Source organism: Dermochelys coriacea, chromosome 15, assembly GCF_009764565.3.
Source record: "Dermochelys coriacea isolate rDerCor1 chromosome 15, rDerCor1.pri.v4, whole genome shotgun sequence".
Classification (NCBI taxonomy): domain Eukaryota; kingdom Metazoa; phylum Chordata; order Testudines; family Dermochelyidae; genus Dermochelys; species Dermochelys coriacea.
In genome coordinates this window covers 6,427,311-6,446,425 of record NC_050082.1, presented here as the reverse complement: position 1 = coordinate 6,446,425, position 19,115 = coordinate 6,427,311, and the positions used below count along the sequence as shown (strand labels likewise).

The following is a 19,115-nucleotide window of genomic DNA, read 5'->3' as shown; positions in this document are numbered from 1 at the left end:
TGGCAGCTCCATTTCCTTTCCTCCTACCAGGGATACTCCAGTTCCACGTGCTGCAGGCTTTCGGAAGGAGATTCAAGTGGCTTTCTGACCTGCGTCTGGGTGTTTCAGTTCCTCACCCACAATCGGATGGCTGAAATCAAACCAGCACACTGGAATGAGCCATTCTAAGGCAGCTAGGACAGCTGTAAGAACTAGGCCTGTGTGTATGCGTTCAGATGCCCAATCTGCCCCCTACATGCAACTTACATGGGTGCTTGTAAAAGCTGTTGGGGTCCTGGCCACTACATGCAACTTACATGTGCTCGTAAAAGCTGTTGGGGTCCTGGCCACTCAACCCAGCTCTCTAGTTGCATCATGGGTATAGCATAGCCAGCATCAATGCAGCTGCCTCACAACATGTCTGAAGCCTGACCTAGAGCCGAATGGAAGGCACTCTCTGCTGAGGCAGCCACAGAAGGGTCTGGTGGTGGGGAGTGGGTTTTGTGATGTGGACACCCGTTCTGCAGCAGCTAGACTCAGACCCTACTGTTCCCAGTCCCCATTTTAAGTTTCCCTCTCAGCTAAACAAGAGGGTTCAGAGCTGACCTGCAGCTGGTGTGTTCTACCAGAACTGGAATTTAGTCACCTCCGTATCCCTACCACCTTCCAATAGCACAGTGACCCCTGACAGGGACATTCAGTCAGTGATTGGTCAGATGGAACAACACCACTTTCCATAGCAAGATCTTACTTCCTGCGGAGTATTGGCCTTTCCAAAGAATGATCCAGGCCAAACCTAATTAGGTTGTGAGAGGTAATAGGCTCATAGTAAACTAGGTAATCTATCCTAGTACATAGTAAATGTAGTTTAAGCGATCATAGTAATCTGTCTGCCTGAGGTACTTATATAGCCCCATTTCCATAGTAGCTGAGCCCCTCATAATCTTTGAGACTTATTTATTCACGCAATGCCCCTGCGAGGTAGGACAGTGTAGTTATCCCTATTATACAGATGGGAAACCAAGGCACATAAGGTACTACACTACAAAAAAACAACAATAACAAAAACTCACTTTGCCAATGAGTTGCATTGACTAGTGCTTGTAGGGCTCCAAATAGCAGCGTAGTGTCCCTCTCAGAAGTTTCTGTGCTATTGGAAGGTGATAATGCTAATGTGGTGGCTACATTTCAAGGGAGAGGGGGATTGGCAGTGTAGACATACACTGAGAGACTAAGTGACTTGCCCAAGGTCACAGTGAAAGTCTGTTGTAGAGTAGGGAATTGAACTCCTAGTTACCCACTCTTAAACTAGCACACTCACCACTAGACTGTACTTCCTCTCCCCTGGGCTGCTGACACATGATGATAACAATAAGGTGTGAACTGAGGGGCTCTTGTTAAGGAGAGCGGTGGAGAATATCAGCGTAAGAATGTGAAAGACACAGTGCCCGTGGAGGCTATAGGTGGCACTACCTTTATTCAGTTCTGTTTTATTTACAGACCTTACTGTAGCATCTGACTGCCTGTGAGAACCTGGGACGAGATGGTCTCAAAGAGGAGGAGGGAAGAGACCTTTTCACTTCAGTTTATTTCTTTACAATTAAAACCTTTAGATAAAAGAAAAACACAGTTAGAGGCTGGTTATTTCCCCAGCTGCACACAAGTTAGTGATTACCAGTGCCACGGAAGTGACCTCCCCTCCCGAACTGCTCCCTACATATGTGCATATGGAACGCAGAAGACTCCATCCCTCCTGTCAGACCCCCACCCCAGACCAATCCAATTATCTTATTTGGGTACAAGTAGCTTAATTGCATACCAGTTTTTTCTTTTCACTCTTCCCCATCTCCTGCCAGCCTCCCCTCCTCCTGCCAGTTGGGCTATCTGCCTTAGTGCCAACTGCTTTTCTCTGGAATCCTTGAGTCAAGAAGGCAGCAGGACAATATACAACAGCCCAGATGCAGGAATAGCCTGGTAGAGAGAGACTCAGGAGGACAGGCATGGTGCAGAAGGAAAATTTACAATCGTGGGCCTGGGCCTCCTTCTTATTGCATTTTACACGGAGCAAGCTAGATTGAGTTACAGCTGAGTTCCCCTCTGCTTTACCGGCGCTGTTTCCAGACCCAAGGATCGCAGGGTTAGTCATGGAGATGTCTGCTGTGGCCATTGACAAACGGAGACTTATAAAAAGAGCAGGAGATATATCATATCAGAATGGGATTTAGCCGTCACAGCTCAATCCAGAATTAAAGAAGCCCAGCTAGCATTTCCCCAGCCCCTAGGATATGTAATATTAATGAAATCTGATGAATCTCTTTGTTATGTTGAATAATTCAGGCATTCTTTTTGTGTTAGCCTGCTACACATTTGCTCTGTGCCCTATGTCATCATTTGTGTTGGTATAAAGTGGGTGTTATTCCCTGTTCTGGTTTGATAATTCTTTGTTCCCATAGAGCAATTGTGAATGGGTCCCTCTGGGATCAGCTCCTCTGAGATTTAGCCCAGGTAAGTGAGAGTGACCATTTCTTTGTCTTTCTTTTTTTTTAAAGATGGATTAATTTCAAGAAAAAACCAAAGCTGGCTTGGGAGATTGGAAGAGGAAACAGAACCGTCTTGCACCTCTACTTGAGTATAGATTGAAGCTCACACAAGTTGGTAATTACTGATAGTTTTCTCATATAATGGCTGTTTTTTCCATGAATGAAATAAGTTGATAGGTTTTGGTCCAGTTTCTGGTCAACAGCTGTCCACATCCCCACACTACCTATAACTGGAATTCCCAGCTGAAGGGACCTGTTCTGATGAAACTGAGTTCTCAGTTTTGAAGACCCAATGGGTTCAGGATGTTTGGACCTGCTCTGTATAAATAAGTATCCAAAGATCTGGGTGCTCACTCAAAACAAACTCAAACTCCAAATTTTCTGAAATTCACCCATTAACATAAGGAAATGACATATGGTCCCATGCTAAACTCCCATGTCCCAAAAGACTCAAACATTGGTATATTCCAGATCCATATCCCACTTTTGCAAATGGGTCCCAGGTTTATAACGGAACAAACTGAAACTTCAGAACCAAATCTGGATGTATTGTGAACGTGAATTTTGCAGTTTGGTACTATTTGTAATAAAGACAAATTATTTCTGGTTCTGTTGATCCCTGAATAGTCCATGAAATATTTAGGGCTCAATTAAAACTGGGAAACAGGAGTCTCTTACCTGGCCATAACATTTCCTCAGTTGTTTGGACAGTGAGAGAGAAAAGAGGCTGCTCCAGATTAGAAGCCAGGCTGCACCTGAGAAAAATCTCCTCTAATCACGGACAGTGTTTTGCCGTATTTTATGCAGCACATTAGAAAAAAATGTTTTCAAAGCCATTTTATTGAGCTCCCTGCTGGAGCCAAGACAATGCTTCAAGAAAATAAATGGCATAGCCATGAAATTCAAATAAAACCACAATGGGAAGCAATGAGATGCAAGGGGATAACATGCTGGCCCCTCACTTCTGGAACCTTCTGGGTAAAGATTTCTTGAGTCACAAATGAAATAGCATTTGGGAGGCTCTCAGGTTAGTCTCTAGTGGACAATTGTCTCTGTCAGAAAACCAGCACAGAATGTAGCTGTTTTCCATAACTGGCAGCCTCTGTTCTGAAAAGACTCTAGAGTGAAATAACAGGGGTGTCCTGGAAAAAGAGCGGCTTGAAAAATGCTAAAAAATTGTGCACTGGAAATTTCTTATTTTCTTTTAATGTTTTCAAAATTTCCCAAGGAAAATGGTGGGGTTTTTTTTAATAAAAACCCCAAAACAACAACAAAAATGTTACTTCAACATAAATGTTTGGTTTTCAAAACCCAAACATTTTTACCAAAAAATATAGGGTATTGGTTTTTGTTGAAAAACCAGACAATTTCAACAAAAGTGACTATTTTAAATTAATTTTGGTTGAAAAGTTCATTGAAAAAAATATTGTGACCAAAAGAATTGTGTAACTTGAGACCCTGATGCCTTGGCAGATGTTGGGTGGAGAATCCAAGACTGGAATACAAAAGAGAGCTGTGGATTAGGGTAAAGATGTGTTGACCGTAGCTAAGGAAAGCAGAGTGGCAGGACATGAATAGCAGGAGTGTAGTAGAGATAGGCAGGAAACAGGTTTTCCCATCTGGTAAGAATTTTCAAGATTTCAAAATTTTTTCCTGCTCTGTGAATTGGGCTGAAAAGTTGAAATCTTGAAAAATTTCATAAACTGAAAATAATAATAATAATAAAAAAATGTGGATCGGGTCAATTGAAACATTTCATTTTGATAATTTTAAAGCATTTCATTTTATTTTTGACTTTTATTCAAACCCCCTATCCATTACTTACATTTCTTAATGAAAAGGCGCTTTGACACAAAACCTGGAATTTTTTTCATTTACAAAATGTCAAAATGGGACATTTTGACAATTTCAACACTTTTTAAAAAAATTGTTTGCAACAGAAATTCAGCAAAACTGGCCCTTTTCCAGCAGACAGTTAAGGTTTCAACAGATTGGGATTTTCCACCACAAAAGTTTTGTCAAAAAGTTGCTGACCAGCTCTCGGGTGCAGGCCAAGACTGCTGTGAAGGGTGGGCGAAACTTGTGCAGTGCCCGACTATACTTAATGTTCTCACACACTTGCTTCCAAGAACATCACATTCAGCTCCCAGAAATTAAGTTTACCAAAGGGCCATCAAACTTCCATAGGAGGTGTCCACCATTAAAGCTGTGCCCCTCATAATCTGGCCTTCCCCATTCCTGACACTTGAATGTGACACGTGGCTTGTGAAAGAAGCCAGTGGACTTCCCTATTGGGTAGGATGGACACAATTGATTTATGTGCAAGAGGGCCACGTCACAGGCTGACTGGCTTTTTAAGGCAAGCCAGAATCAGACCTGGCAGCTATCCCCCAGCTGAATGTGATATGGAGACTTTATTATAATGACTGACCCCACTATGAGGAGATCTGAGACGACTGCATAAACAGAGTGGAGAACTCAGCTGGAGGAGGATCCCAGGAGGGAGGGAGATCCTGTGCTCTGGGAAGGGCCTGGGGAAGGCAAACTGAAGACAGCCACAGAGATGGAATTAATCTCTGTGTGGGCGTGGGCCCAGAAATGAAATCCTGAGGGGTGGTGTTCCAGCAGAGAAAAAAAGTACTGGGAGAATTTAGGAAGAAGTGAGAGGCCTGGGAACCAGAGGAAGGGTTGTGTTTAGCACAGGCTGCAGGGATGCAGCACGTGGGGCTTGGAGGTATGGGGTCTCTGGGCCAGAATGCCGAGCAGGGGTGGGTCTGGGTTCCTCTACCAGCTCTGAAGAAAGGGAATATATGCCCAAAATAAGAACTATTGAGTCCAGGGGGGCTGGAGAATGAGCCTAAAGGACTAGCCCAAGAGGGAGCAGAAAGATCTTTTCGGTTGAGATTTTTTTTTTTAACTTTTAGTTGTACTTTTTTCATCCCAGAAGAGGTCCAGACTAGACAGGAGTTAGCAAGAGGGCTGTCCCTCAAGCCATCACAAGGCCTAAGACAGGGGTGGGCAAACTACGGCCTAGGGGCCACATCTGGCCCTCCAGACATTTTAATCTGTTCCCCGAGCTCCCGCCAGGGAGTGGGATCCGGGGCTTGCCCCGCTCCGGTGGTCCACCCAGGGAGCAGGGTCGGAGGCTTGTCCCGCTCTGCACGGCTCCCAGAAGCAGTGGCATGTCCCCCCTCTGGCTCCTAAACACAGGGGCAGCCAAGGGGCTCCGCATGCTGCCCCCGCAGCTCCCATTGGCCAAGAACCACAGCCAATGGGAGCTGCAGGGGCAGCGCCTGCAGACAGGGCAGCACACAGAGCCACCTGGCCACGCCTCTGCGTAGGAGCCAAAAGTTCCGGGAGCTGGTTCTGGGAGCTGCTTGAGGTAAATGCCACCTGGAGCCTGAACCCCTGACCCCTTCCTGCACCCCAACCGCCTGCCCCAGCCCTGATGCTCCTCCTGCCCTCTGAACCTCTTGGTCCCAGCCCAGACCACCCTCCTGCACTCTCAACCCCTCATCCCCATGTCCACCCCAAAGCCTGCACCCCCAGCTGGAGCCCTCACTTTTCCCTCCCACCACACCTCAACCCCCTGCCCCAGCCCGGAGCCACCTTCTGCACCCTGAACTCCTCATTTCTGGCCCCACTCCAGAGCCCTCACCCCCTCCCGCACTCCAACCCCCAATTTCGTGAGCATTCATGGCCCGCCATACAATTTCCATACCCAGATGTGGCCCTCAGTTTGCCCACCCCTGCTCTACACTCATGAACACCCCCATACAATGGCCAAATATGTTGAAATAATCATGGTTGCTGCTGCAGTGCCAGCACTCCTGGGTTCTTTCACTGATTCGATATGTAAAATACTGAATTGTGTGTTCTGTGCTAGGCATGGTTATATGTGGTTTCCCCATTTCCATTCCATGCTTCCCCCATCAAAATGTACGTCCTGGCCTGTTATTGAGCTCCTTTAAATATATATGCCCAAATATTTTTAATATGGGGGAGGGAGGGGAGTGGGAGTGGGAGTGGATGGAAGAAAATAAATTCCCCTTCACATAATCATCAGAGGAGGACAGTTCTGAACAATGACCAGACCATCCCAGCACCGACGATGACAGCAATTTCAGACTTATCACACCCCAGCACTATATTAAGGAACTGAGATTACATTGTTATTCATTAGTGCAACATCTGTTGGGAATCAGCATGGAGCAGCCCGATGTGATTGCTGAAGAAGCACTGTGACGGGTGCAGGAAGCATCTCCCCCACAGCTTACAGGCCTGTGCCCTTCCTGGGGTATCTTGTGGCCTGTGGAAATCAGTGACATTGAACATACAGTAAGCAATCACTCACCTTTGTGCTAAGGGGCATGTGCTTGAAGTAGAGAGATGGAGATGCATTTACCTGGGTTAGATGCTATCTGCTTCTCCCAGCAGGGCATGAACTCCAGTAGTAATCGTGATTAGTACTGTCCTAGTAATCATGCATGCCTCATAAGATAGGCAGTCTGGTTCAATGAATAGGGCAGTGGGCTGGAATGCAGCAGATGCAGGCTCTAGTTCCAGCTCTGACCTTGCACAAGTCATTTCCTCTCTCTGTGCTTGTCTATTTAGACTAGAGGGTAATCATTTCAGCAGATGGTCTGTTCCTATATGTGTGTGTAGTGCCCTCCACCATGGGTCAGGTTAAGGTGGCTGCATGCCCGTGAGCTCCCCCAATCCTGAGGGCTGTCCATGGCCAGTTTGGTCCTGGGGGCTGCTCCACTTTACAACCCTCTCCATGGTGAGGCTGTTCCATGAGCAGAGTGTGTTCTGAGTCCGTCTGCAGGTTGAATTCCAAATGAAGAGTAGGTTTCAGAGTAGCAGCCGTGTTAGTCTGTATTTGCAAAAAGAAAAGGAGTACTTGTGGCACCTTAGAGACTAACAAATTTATTAGAGCATAAGCTTTCATGAGCTACAGCTCACTTCATCGGATGCATTTGGTGGAAAAAACAGAGGAGAGATTTATATACACACACAGAGAACATGAAACAATGGGTTTATCATACACACTGTAAGGAGAGTGATCACTTAAGATAAGCCATCACCAGCAGCAGGTGGGGGAAAAGGAAAAGCTGAAAAATGAAAAATGAAAAATGAAAATGGAAAATGAAGAGTAGGTTATTCTTACCTGATTTCTCTCTGATTGATCTGGAATAAGGAGCAATCGATCCAGTCAGCTGGTGAGGATGTCCTGGTATGTACCAAGAGAGAAGGCAAAGCTAGACCAAGAGAGAGGAACCATCCAGGTGGATATACATCTTCCTATGCAGCAAGAGTGCTTGCAGTGTGAAGGTCCAGCAAGGCAACGTGGATGAGTTTCACTCTGTGCTTTGGTTAAGTCTGCCATTGACTCCAATGGGGTTTGGATCAGGTCTTCCATTCAGATCCTGCAAAAGCTGGTAGATTCATAAGAAACCTGGTTTATTTATTGATTTAGCCCTCTGCCCCTATATCCCACCTCCCTTCAACAGGATTTCTGGGACCATGTCTCCTGTCAACAGCCTCCCAAAGTCCTTAGAACCCCAGTTTCCTTTAGCTTTAACTGCTTTTTTAGGAGGAAGGAAGCAGTTGCCTATCAACCTCCCAGGGATCTGTAGAGGCTGGAGCTTCAAGGGGCAACTGGTTGGCCTGATCCCCCACTCTGAACTGGTTAGTCAGCAAAGATCTATTGGCCCCTCTAATCCATGGGAAAATTCTTCAGGGCCAACAGTCCACGTTCCCATCCAGTAGCAGGAGTCAGAAATGTCCCTGCAACCCCACTGTTTCTCCTTCACAAGCTGTTTTACCCAGCCAGAGTAGGAGATAAACTGACATTCAAATTAGCAGCAACAGGACTGAAGGGGGATTTCATGGTCCTGCTGCTGCTAACTGGAGTTGGGAAGCAGATGGGTAGCTACTTAGCTGATGGTCTTTTCCATGGGCTGGAGTGAAGGTGGATTCACAGACAACCCCCGTAAAGATCCCAAAATAAGGAAATGGGAAAGTCTAGTCTACTGCTTTCTATTCTAGTCCTTATGCCACCCCCCTCACTGTGGTGTCTGAGCACTTATGGTCTCATCTACATAGAACTGTGCCACTTTAACTTCAGGTGCGATTTTGAAACCAGTTTTGTTAAACAAATACCAACTGCTAAATTGATGCTTTTATTTCAGCGTTAGCCTGGCTTATTTGGATTTAGCTTAAATTGATTAGGAACAAGGTTAAGCTAAACTGCAATAAGCTGCTCTTCAACCACAATAAGATCATGCACACAGGGGTTTGCACTACTTTAACTAAACCAGTTTAAATTAGCCGGTGCAAGTTAGTGTATTGACAAGACCTAAGACTGTAAGGTGGTTGCACCTTGGACAGCCTGGAAAGGAGGCCATCCAATTGCATCCAAAATGATCACTACCACCTACAGACTATAAGTGTGAGAGGAGGACAGTGGTCCATCCCTGAGCAGGTTGGGAGGGTAGTGGGACAGAAGGGTTCCATCCCCAGCAGTACACCCTTTAAGGTAAGGTAGGGTCATTAGGGGAGAGGAAGGTGATAGAGATGTAGATAGTGTGTAGATAAAGCTGGCTCAAGTCTTCTCCTTGACCTCAGATAGGTGTGGGTGTGCAAGGTAAGTTCTGCTTTGTGTTGGGTTCCAGCTCAGTTCACCAATGCCTTGCAAAGGGGAAACTTCTCTGAGATTTACCTTCCCCTGCTGAACTCCCCACAAGCCCTTCGCTGCCTGTCGTTGCTGCTGCAAGTCTCTCTGAGGGTGCTCAGAAACCTGATGGAAAATACTCATGAATTAATTGATTCATTGGCACACACAAAGCATCCAGTCCAATTAGTGATAAATAATGTATGCCATCGAATGCTGTGGCTGGGACCTGGCAGGGACAGTATTGATCCAGGGTGGAGAAGGGAATAGGCAGCTGTTTCCGTTGTTGGAGTTATAGAACCTGAACTGAGGAGTTGATCCTTCCATTAAAAAGAAGGGAGGGCTGGCCAGACACTGGGTGAACACAGTACCAGCACTCAGCAAAGGGGCAGCCTTATCTTATTCTGTAGCTCTCTTACATGTCACCAGCTGTACAGACAGGGCCAAACATGTAATTCCCATTGACGTGAAAGGAGCCACCTGAATGCATCCCATTGTAGAATTTAATCTGTTGATTGCAGTGGGACCCATCTGTGTGTATAAGAGGGGAGGGTATAGCCCAAAATACCCAAAATAATAGCATATTTATAGAGGATGCTGACTTTCAAAGCTCAGGAAATGTGGTCACAGCATTTGGAAAATAAGGACCCAGTCCTGAAGTCTCATGTGAGAACTCCCACTGAAGTCAGTGGAAGTGGCAGGATTGGATACCTAAATACCTTTGAGAATCTGGACAAACACACCATTGATTTCAATGACAGCTAGTGCCTACATACCTCTGAAGATCTGGGCCTTGGTGCCTAACAAAGAAACAAGGTTACCATGAAGTGCAAGAAGTTACATCAGTGAAACATTAAGACTGAGAATTTAAACAAACTTCAGAAAATGAAGAGGTTAAAATTCTCATGGAAACTCAGGTACCTGGCATGTCTCTGCTTACGGCTGTGTGTGTATTCATCAGTAGTAGGCTAGATCATGGAGAAGGCCATATGCCCAATGCAGTCAGCACATGGTTTATTTGGAAATGTAAACCTGGGATTTCCTGACTTCAGTGCACTTAAATTCTCAACCTTACGTGGGCAATAAAGTCCTGGAGGAGGGGGAGTTTGGTTATCTAATTTCCTTGTTTTTATAAAGGGGAAGGAAAGGAAATAGGGATGAGAAAACAAAGGAAAATTTTAATTGTTTTCACTGGTGCCTTGAGATCCTTCCCTCTGTCCATCCCCATCAGATCAAGAATCCCATGAGAAAGAGATGGTGGAGGACGGGCAAAGAGTTGCAGACTGATAGATTGCAGTATCTTGCTTTAACCAAACCCATTAATCCTTCCTTCTCTTTAATGGTCATAGTATTGGTCCAAAGCCTAGTTGAATCAACTGGAGGTTTTCTATTGACATCAATGAGAGCTTTGGATCAGGCCCCAGTATTGCAGGTCATCATACAGTGAAGAGAGAAGAGGGGAAATTCCGCAGGATCTAGTTGATTCAGGAGCATAGAGCTGACATCCCCTTTGGAACAATAGTGTCGTTATTACAGGCAAAGGAAATATATTTCCACTTCAGGACGGTTATTGGCCCATGGTGGTAAAATATTATTTACTTGCCAAAGTCCCATTGGGGTGGTAAAAATATAAATACCACATAGTATTATGTATTTGTTCTGAAATGTGGTTAATGGCTGTGTTTATTACAGCTGGCCACTGCTTAACAGGATATGGGGGCCTATTGTGAAGCATAAAACTACTGCAGAAGGATGGAGCCAGAGTGATTCTGTGCCTGAATCTTTTCAGGACTTTCAGCAACACTGAAAATTGCCCATTCTATTCTATATACGTTTTTATACCATGCTCATCATTGTAATATCTAAGCATTAAGCAATGTGACTATATACTGTCATACACAGTTTTTATCTTATCCTCTCCCCAGAGGGACAAATGTGCAATCGAGTGTTGTCTTTTGGTAGGTTTATTAAATAAATATCCTTGTTGCTATGTGTTTCTATTAGAGAAGGCAAGGTTAAAGAAATATGCCTCGCACTTGGAGCAGAAAGAAGGGAGGTTTGTGATGGTCCTGGGTTCTTGGGGGACTTCATTCCACAGTCGTGGACCAGCTCCTGGAGAAAGTTCTACCTTCTGCAGAGATGAGAATTTACTCTTATTGGTGAGAGCTCTGCTGTGCCAGAGGAATGAAGTGTTCAACGCCGGTTTTTGTCCCAGAGCTTTAGACTGTCTTTTAGGTATCCTAGGCCTAGTGCTTTGACCCTGGGTCATCAAACACACTGCAAGTGTTAACCCTGCATTATCTGACTTGCAGGTTGGCATTCTTTAAATGGAAACTCTCAAGTTAAAAAACAAAATATATTTTATTCCCAGAACAGCCATCAATTGATCTCCTTGTGCATATGACATAAAAAGTGTAATAGCTTACTAGTATTAAATGCATGCAGCTCACTGGTGAGTGTGTTACGGGTCCTCCTCTACTCAATCAAGAGAGGTTATGAGGCTTTCACAGCCTACCCCACAAAGATTTAGTGCTGAAGCAGGTCACGCTTTTAGCTTTGGAGATGCACAGTGTGTCAGACAAGATGGTGGCTGTAATGGGTGTGCCTACCCCTCCCTGGCCCAGAAAGGATTAACTCTGCATTGCAGGCCAAGGAGGCCTCGCCCCTCCAACTCTGCTGGGCATGCTCTGCCTGAAGACAGGACATAAAAGGAAGCAAGCCAGCTTAGTCTGGCCAGGCTGCTGAAGGGGAAGGATGCAGATCGTAAGCTCCCTCTCGGGAACTGCTAAAGGCGCCGACCACAAAGCCAAGGTGCGCCGAGCCCCAGATGGATTCCAGGCTGCCTGCGGAAGCCAGAGAGGGGATCAAGCCATTGAGAGCTGCACCAGCTGAGGACCCCAGAGACCCTGGGGAACTGTGGACCACCGCTAAGGAAGACAGGGTAGGGAGCAGCCCAGGGGACTTAGACGTTGCTCTGGTTGGAGAACCAGGGAACAGGTCAGCGTGTTTTGGGGAGATTCCCAAGGACTCATAGGCGAGCACCCTCACCACTGCCAGGGCCCTGGACGGAGACTCAGAGGAGCCGGGAGGGCCTGAGTCCCCCTACCTGGGTGCCACACACCCCTTGGTGGTGCCCCACTTCCCCAACAGGCCAATAGGCAACACAGCCCCGTGAAGGTGGGTGACTTTATTGACTCTGGCCAGTAGGCCAACACAGCCCTGTGAGGAAGGGCCACTCCATTAACTCTGGCCATTGGGCCACACAGCCTGTGAGGAAGGATGACTTTATTGACTCCAGCCACTAGGCCACACTACCATGCCTTATTGTCAGGGTCATCAGCAAAGGACCTAACCAGCTCCAGTACAGCCTTTCCCTTTCTTTTAACCATTCGTGACCTGACCCCCATGACAGGGTGTACCTATGTCATGACAGTGGCCATTAGACATGTACTATACGTTTAAGGGCCCCTGCCAACTTAAGCTGATGTATTGCAAACAATTCTGTATACTGCTGCTCACTTGCACCTTGCAATCCATCCCCAGTCTAGCCCTGAGTGTGTGGTCTGCATGCATGTGTAGTAGGGAGCCATCTACTATATGTAAAAAGTTAAATAATTTTGACACTTGCAATTTAGAAAGCTCAATCAAAGAGCATAAGTCCATGTTAGAAACGGAGGCTATATCTACATGGCAAAAACCAAAACTCTCAGAGGGAGTCTCAGAGCCCGGCTCTACAAACACGGGCTCATGGTATGGGGATGAAAACATTGTAGTTGTTCCTACTTGGGCTCTGAGAGCGAGTGAGGCAGGCAGCTCTCAGAGCCTGGGCTGCAGCCTGAGCCAGAATATCTACACGGCTGTTTTCAGCCCCATAGCACGAGCTTCATGAGCCCAAGTCAGTTGACCTGGCTTTGAGACTTGTGGCCACAGCGGTATGTTTGCTGTGTAGACGTACCAAGAGTGCCTTTTTAAAATGTAAGGGCTAGATGCTGAATTCACTAGTGCAGCTGAGAGAGGGAAAAACACAGGAGCAGACTGGCTATTAAGTATGCTGCTCCAGCCACACACATCCTAACCCTTGAACACCCCCACCTCCACGGACTACATCTGCCAACACATGCTGGAGAAACCTCCCTCCCCAAAACAATCTCCAGGTAGGGAAACCTGGCTGCTTTCCAGGCCCTTTGTGTCACAGAATCATAAAATTGTAGGACTGGAAGGGACCTCGAGAGATCATCTAGTCCGGTCCCCTGCACACATGGCAGGACTAAATATTATCTAGCCCAGGGGTCGGCAGCCTTTCAGAAGTGGTGTGCCGAGTCTTCACTTATTCACTTTAATTTAAGGTTTCGCATGCTGGTAATACATTTTAACGTTTTTTAGAAGTCTACATATAACTAAACTATTCTCGTATGTAAAGTAAACAAGGTTTTCAAAATGTTTAAGAAGCTTCATTTAAAATTAAATTAAAATACTGATCTTATGCCGCCGGCCCGCTCAGCCAGCTGCCAGCCTGGGGTTCCATTCACGTAGGCCGGCAGCAGGCTGAGCGGGGCCTGCGGCCGGGACCCCAGCTGGCAAGGGGCTGGCAGCCAGAACCCCAGACCGGCAGGGGGCTGAGCGGGGCCAGCGGCCGGGACCCAGATTGGCAGTGCGCTGAGCAGCTCAGCCTGCTGCCAGTCTGGGATCCCAGCCCTGCCCACATAGAGTAGGTACATACCTTCTCCCTGGTTCTAGCCCATTCTCTTCCTCTCTCTCTGCACTGAGCTGAGGTGGGAGTGCACTGAGCACAGGGCTGGGGGTGAAGGAGCAGGCTGGGGTTGGGGTGTAGGGTCTGGCCAGGAGCTAGAATGAGGGAGGGGGCTCAGGATTAGGGCAGGAGGTTTGGATGTGGAGTGTTTACCTGGGAAGCTCCCATTTGGTGCAAAAGGTGAAGGTAGGAATGTGGGGGAGCGGGTGCAGGAGCTCCCGTTTGGTGCTCAGGGTGGGAGTGAGAATGTGAGGGGTGCAGGAGTCAGGGCATGGAGTGTGGGGGGGCTGGAGTCAAGGCTGGGGTCATGGGGCAGTGCCGGGGTCAGGGCAGAGGGCTGAGGGTGTATGAGGAGGGTGCAGGAGTCAGGACAGAGGGCTGGGGGCATGTGAGGGGGGTGCTGGAGTCAAGGCATGGGATGTGGGGGGTGCTGGAGTCAAGGCTGGAGTCGTGGGGGGTGCAGGGGTCAGGGCAGAGGGCTGGGGGTGTGGGCTAGGGTTGTGGGGGTGCTCCCAGCCCCCTGCCCAGAGCGGCTCATGGCAGGGGGCTGGAGGGGATGTGCCCTGATTCCACCCCCCTTCTCCAAGGCCCCATCCCCACCTCTTCTCCGCCTCCTCCCCGGATGTGCTGCGGCTCCGCTTCTCCCCCACCCGCGCAAGGGCCATCAGCTGATCAGCAGGGAGGGAGGGAGGGAGAGGAGGGGCAGGACTCCAGCATGCTGGGGGAAGAGGCAGGGGAAGGGGGACCTTGCCTGCCCTCCAGCACCAGCCAGCAGGACCAAGCTTCTTCACCCTGCCCTCGCAGGGAGGGGGCAGGGGCAGGGCGCAGAAGAGTGGGCTGGGGCAGGCAGAATTTTTAATGGCAAGCTGCTGCCTGCCAGGGTCCCAGCCTGGTTCGGCAGCAGGCTGAGCGGGGCCGGCGGCTGGGACCCAGCAGGCAGCTGAATGCCATTAAAAATCGGCTTGCGTGCCGGCTTTGGCACGCATGCCATAGGTTGCCGACCCCTGATCTAGACCATCCCTGACAGGTGTTTGTCTAACCTGCTCTTAAAAATCTCCAATGATGGAGATTCCACAACTTCCCTAGGCAATTTATTCCAGTGCTTAACCACCCTGACAGTTAGGAAGTTTTTCCTAACGTCCAACCTCAATCTCCCTTGCTGCAATTTAAGCCCATTGCTTCTTGTCCGATCCTCAGAGGTTAAGGAAAACAATTTTTCTCCCTCCTCCTTGTAACAATCTTTTATGTACTTGAAAACTGTTATCATGTCCCCTCTGTCTTCTCTTTTCCAGACTAAACAAACCCAATTTTTTCAATCTTACCTCATAGGTCATGTTTTCTAGACCTTTAATCATTTCTGTTGCTCTTCTCTGGGCTTTCTCCACTTTGTTCACATTTTTCCTGAAATGTGGCAACCAGAACTGGACAGAATACTCCAGTTGAAGCCTAATCAGCGTGGAGTAGAGCAATAGAATTACTTCTTGTGTCTTGCTTACAATACTCCTGGTAATAATTCCCAAAATAATGTTTGCTTCTTTTTTTTTGCCACAGTGTTACACTGTTGACACACCTTTAGCTTGTGATCCACTATGACCCTCAGATCCCTTTTCTCAGGACTCCTTCCTAGGCAGTCCTTTCCCATTTTATATGTGTGCAACTCATTGCTCCTTCTGAAGTGGAGTACTTTGCATTTGTCCTTATTGAATGTTTTCCTATTTTCTTCAGACCATTTCTCCAGTTTGTCCAGATCATTTTGAATTTTAATCCTATCCTCCAAGGCATTTGCAACCCCTCCCAGCTTGGTATCGTCCACAAACTTTATCCATGTACTCTCTATGCCCTTGTCTAACTCATTGATTAAGATATTGAACAGAACTGATCCCTGTGGGACCCCACTCGTTATGCCCTTCCAGCTTGACTATGAACCACAGATAACTATTTTCTGGGAATGGTTTTCCCACTAGTCATGCACTCACCTTATAGTAGCTCCATCTAGGTTGTATTTCCCTAATGTGCTTATGAGAAGGGTCATGTAAGACAGTATCAAAAGCCTTACTAAAGTCAAGATATACCATATCCACCACTTCCCCCATATCCACAAAGCTTACTTTGGCAGGGTAACAAGCCATCTGGTTGATTTGACATGACTTGTTCTTGACAAATCCATGCTGACTATTACTTATCACTTTATTATCATATAGAGGGCTGATCCCAGTTTGGTGTCTGGCCCTTGTTTTCTATGATGATTCTTTTATATCAGCATAGGACAGTCAAACTGGCCTCTGAAAAATCAGCTGGTGGGGCCATTTTGATAGTTAAAACATAATATCTGATAGCCTAAATGCCAATTTTAAACCACGAGTCCATCTCAGGGGGACTTTTAAGCCCTGAAATTGACCCATTTGGTACATTAATACTAGCTGATGTTACAGTCATATCCCTACTCCTGCCATCATTCATTTCGTATTCTGACAGGCCTAGCTGGCCGTACATTTGCCCTGGAATCAAAAAGTTGTAGGCTCAAATCCCTTATTAACAGGATAAGGGTAGGGTTAGATTATCTATGCTGTAATCCACACAGGCCCTTATTCTTCTCTCTGGTGGCTATGTAGATGCAAGTTAAAGTTGGAATGGCACTTTTCAGAAAGAGTAAGACTGTCCTGCTCTGTGTGTGTATATATCTATTCTATAACTTATAGATCAGGGCCCCAAGGCCATGTGCTAGGTGCTGTACAAGCATATAATAACAAGACATTCCCTGCCACACAAAGCTTATTTTTGTTCTGTCTTTGTTCTCCACTTTTCCTTAAGACTGCTGTGTAGACCTTCTATCCAATAACAGATTCTGAATCCTCCCCCTGCATTTCAGCACACTGGAGTCCTTTTGATAAAAGGAGCTACGGTATATAGATATAAGGGTATAATTTTTATTAGTAACACCAGCATCCTTATAAAAAAGGATCTTTCTAAGTTCACAGCCGCATGCTGAGCACATAAGAGCAGCTGTATTCGTCTGAACTGACAGTACTGTGTTTAGCCCATTGCTTTGTAAAGTGCTAGAGTACATTGAATACAAAAGGCACAAGCTAAAAGCAAATTAAGTCAAATTCTATACTGTCAGTCACCGATTTAGCTGGGGTTGATCCTGCTTTGAGCAGGGGATTGGACTAGATGTCCAGCTGAGGTCTCTTCCAACCCTAATGTTCTATGATTCTATGATACAGCCGCCACTAATTTGGTCCATACTATTTTATACTGTGCTGATTTAAAGAATTTATGGTCATATACAAAAGCTATCTACCAGTCCTCTTTCCCTTCTCCTCCCACCCCCAGCAATGGCATTGTAGAAAACATTTATGCTACTCTTTAGGAAGATTTGACGGGTTTATAAAAAGGTGCAGTGCATTTCATAGGAAGCTTGGAGATGGATGCACATTTATCAACGAATATAAAATATTTGTACTAAGATTACACACAATCTGAGTACAAAATATTTTATATTCATTGATAAATGTGCATCCATCTCCAAGCTTCCTATGAAATGCACTGCACCTTTTTATAAACCCGTCAAATCTTCCTAAATTGGTGAGTTACACTGGGGACACTCACTTGCTGTGCCACAGAGGGCTGTAATTGGTTAAGGCCCATGTCTAATTTGCATACGTATTTGCATATTTCATCATAAATGACTGCACACTTCCGTAAAGTTAGCTTGCCGCCTTGCCTTTTACAGACTCCTGGGAATCATTTGTTGCTTGTGTTCACCACAAATAAAAACCTATAGTGCTTCAACCAGCCAATTGCAGAGAGGGCTGAGACCACAAGTGGACCACATTTGAGGATATCACAAGCTGCATGCAGACCCCAGGCCACAGTCTGGGCATCTCTTGAAGGATGTTGCTAATGCCAGTGTAAGACAACAAGGAGTTTTCTTATTGTAAAAAAGAAAGTGCAGCTAGAAATTCAGAAAGTGAAACATACAAGATTTATCCTGCTCCGGAGGATTTCAATATCCCAAAAGTAAAGGAGACCAGTCCCTCTGACTTAATGGAAACCTGCTGCTTTATTGAGGCTGTCTTGGAAAAACTTGTCCACAGGTCCTGGGCAGAAAATCAAGCTCTGCATCTGAGGAGCTTTCCTGGAGGTTATCATTAATAAGAGGGCCAGAGACCCACGGCAAATATAAAAATAATAAATTAGAATCATGAAAGGACTGAGATTTACTCACTGTAGAACCAATAGGGGAAAGTGGGAGGACCCCAGAGCTCAGCGCTGCCGGTATAGAAGCTATGAAAGTGGTGTGACTAAGATGCTATTGGTGGGCAGGGGGAGTTTGCATCAAAGCAGCATAGAAGGCCAGCTGTTTGCTTCAAAGAAATTCCCCACCCCCGCTTTCCTCATGGCTTCCAGATAGTCTGGATCCAGGAGTGTTTTATGATCTGTCCTCGGCTGGAAAATAGAATAGATTCAAGAATCATAGACTATCAGGGTTGGAAGGGACCTCAGGAGATCATCTAGTCCAACCCCCTGCTCAAAGCAGGGCCAATCCCCAATTTTTGCCCCAGATCCCTAAATGGCCCCCTCAAGGATTGAACTCACAACCCTGGGTTTAGCAGGCCAATGCTCAAACCACTGAGCTATCCCTCCCAAGGAGTGATGTCCAATGAGCTCATGGCACCACGCAGTGTTTCAGGGAGGATTTGCAATGATGCATTAGCAAACAAAATGAGCAAACTAGTATGGCTCTGTGGGCAGGATACTTGACTGATATAAATGGGCCTAGCTCCATTGAAATCAGTTTGCACTGGCTTAGGACCTTACCCTGTGTAATAGTAGTGCTGATGTTATTTTATGTTTGCAGTAGAGCCTAGGAGGCCAGTCAAGAAGCAGGACCCCATTGTGCTAGGTGCTGTACAAACAAACAACAAAGAGCTGATCCCTGCCCCAAAAAGCTTGCAATCTAGGTGTAAGACAAGAGGTCAGCAGGACAAGGTTTGTGTGACACTGTGGGTATGTATGGATGGGTTTGTATGTGTGTAACCCTATGATGACACTTAAGAAAAAACACAATCCAAATGCGAAGAAGCAACACAAACCACTGAAGAATGAGCATAAAAAAGAAAAAAAAACCCAATAATAAATCACCAGGCTAGTAGGTGGGGCAGCTGTT

The 19,115-nt window shown here is 46.4% G+C and overlaps 1 long non-coding RNA gene across 1 annotated transcript; it reads left to right on the top strand.

Annotated features, from left to right (window-relative positions):
• Positions 1 to 1,772: 1,772 nt before the first annotated feature.
• Positions 1,773 to 8,314, top strand: LOC119843910. The gene is made up of 4 exons (XR_005289085.2): positions 1,773 to 2,116; positions 2,529 to 2,634; positions 6,703 to 6,857; positions 7,720 to 8,314. It is a non-coding gene; the product is annotated as an uncharacterized LOC119843910 (long non-coding RNA).
• Positions 8,315 to 19,115: the final 10,801 nt, after the last annotated feature.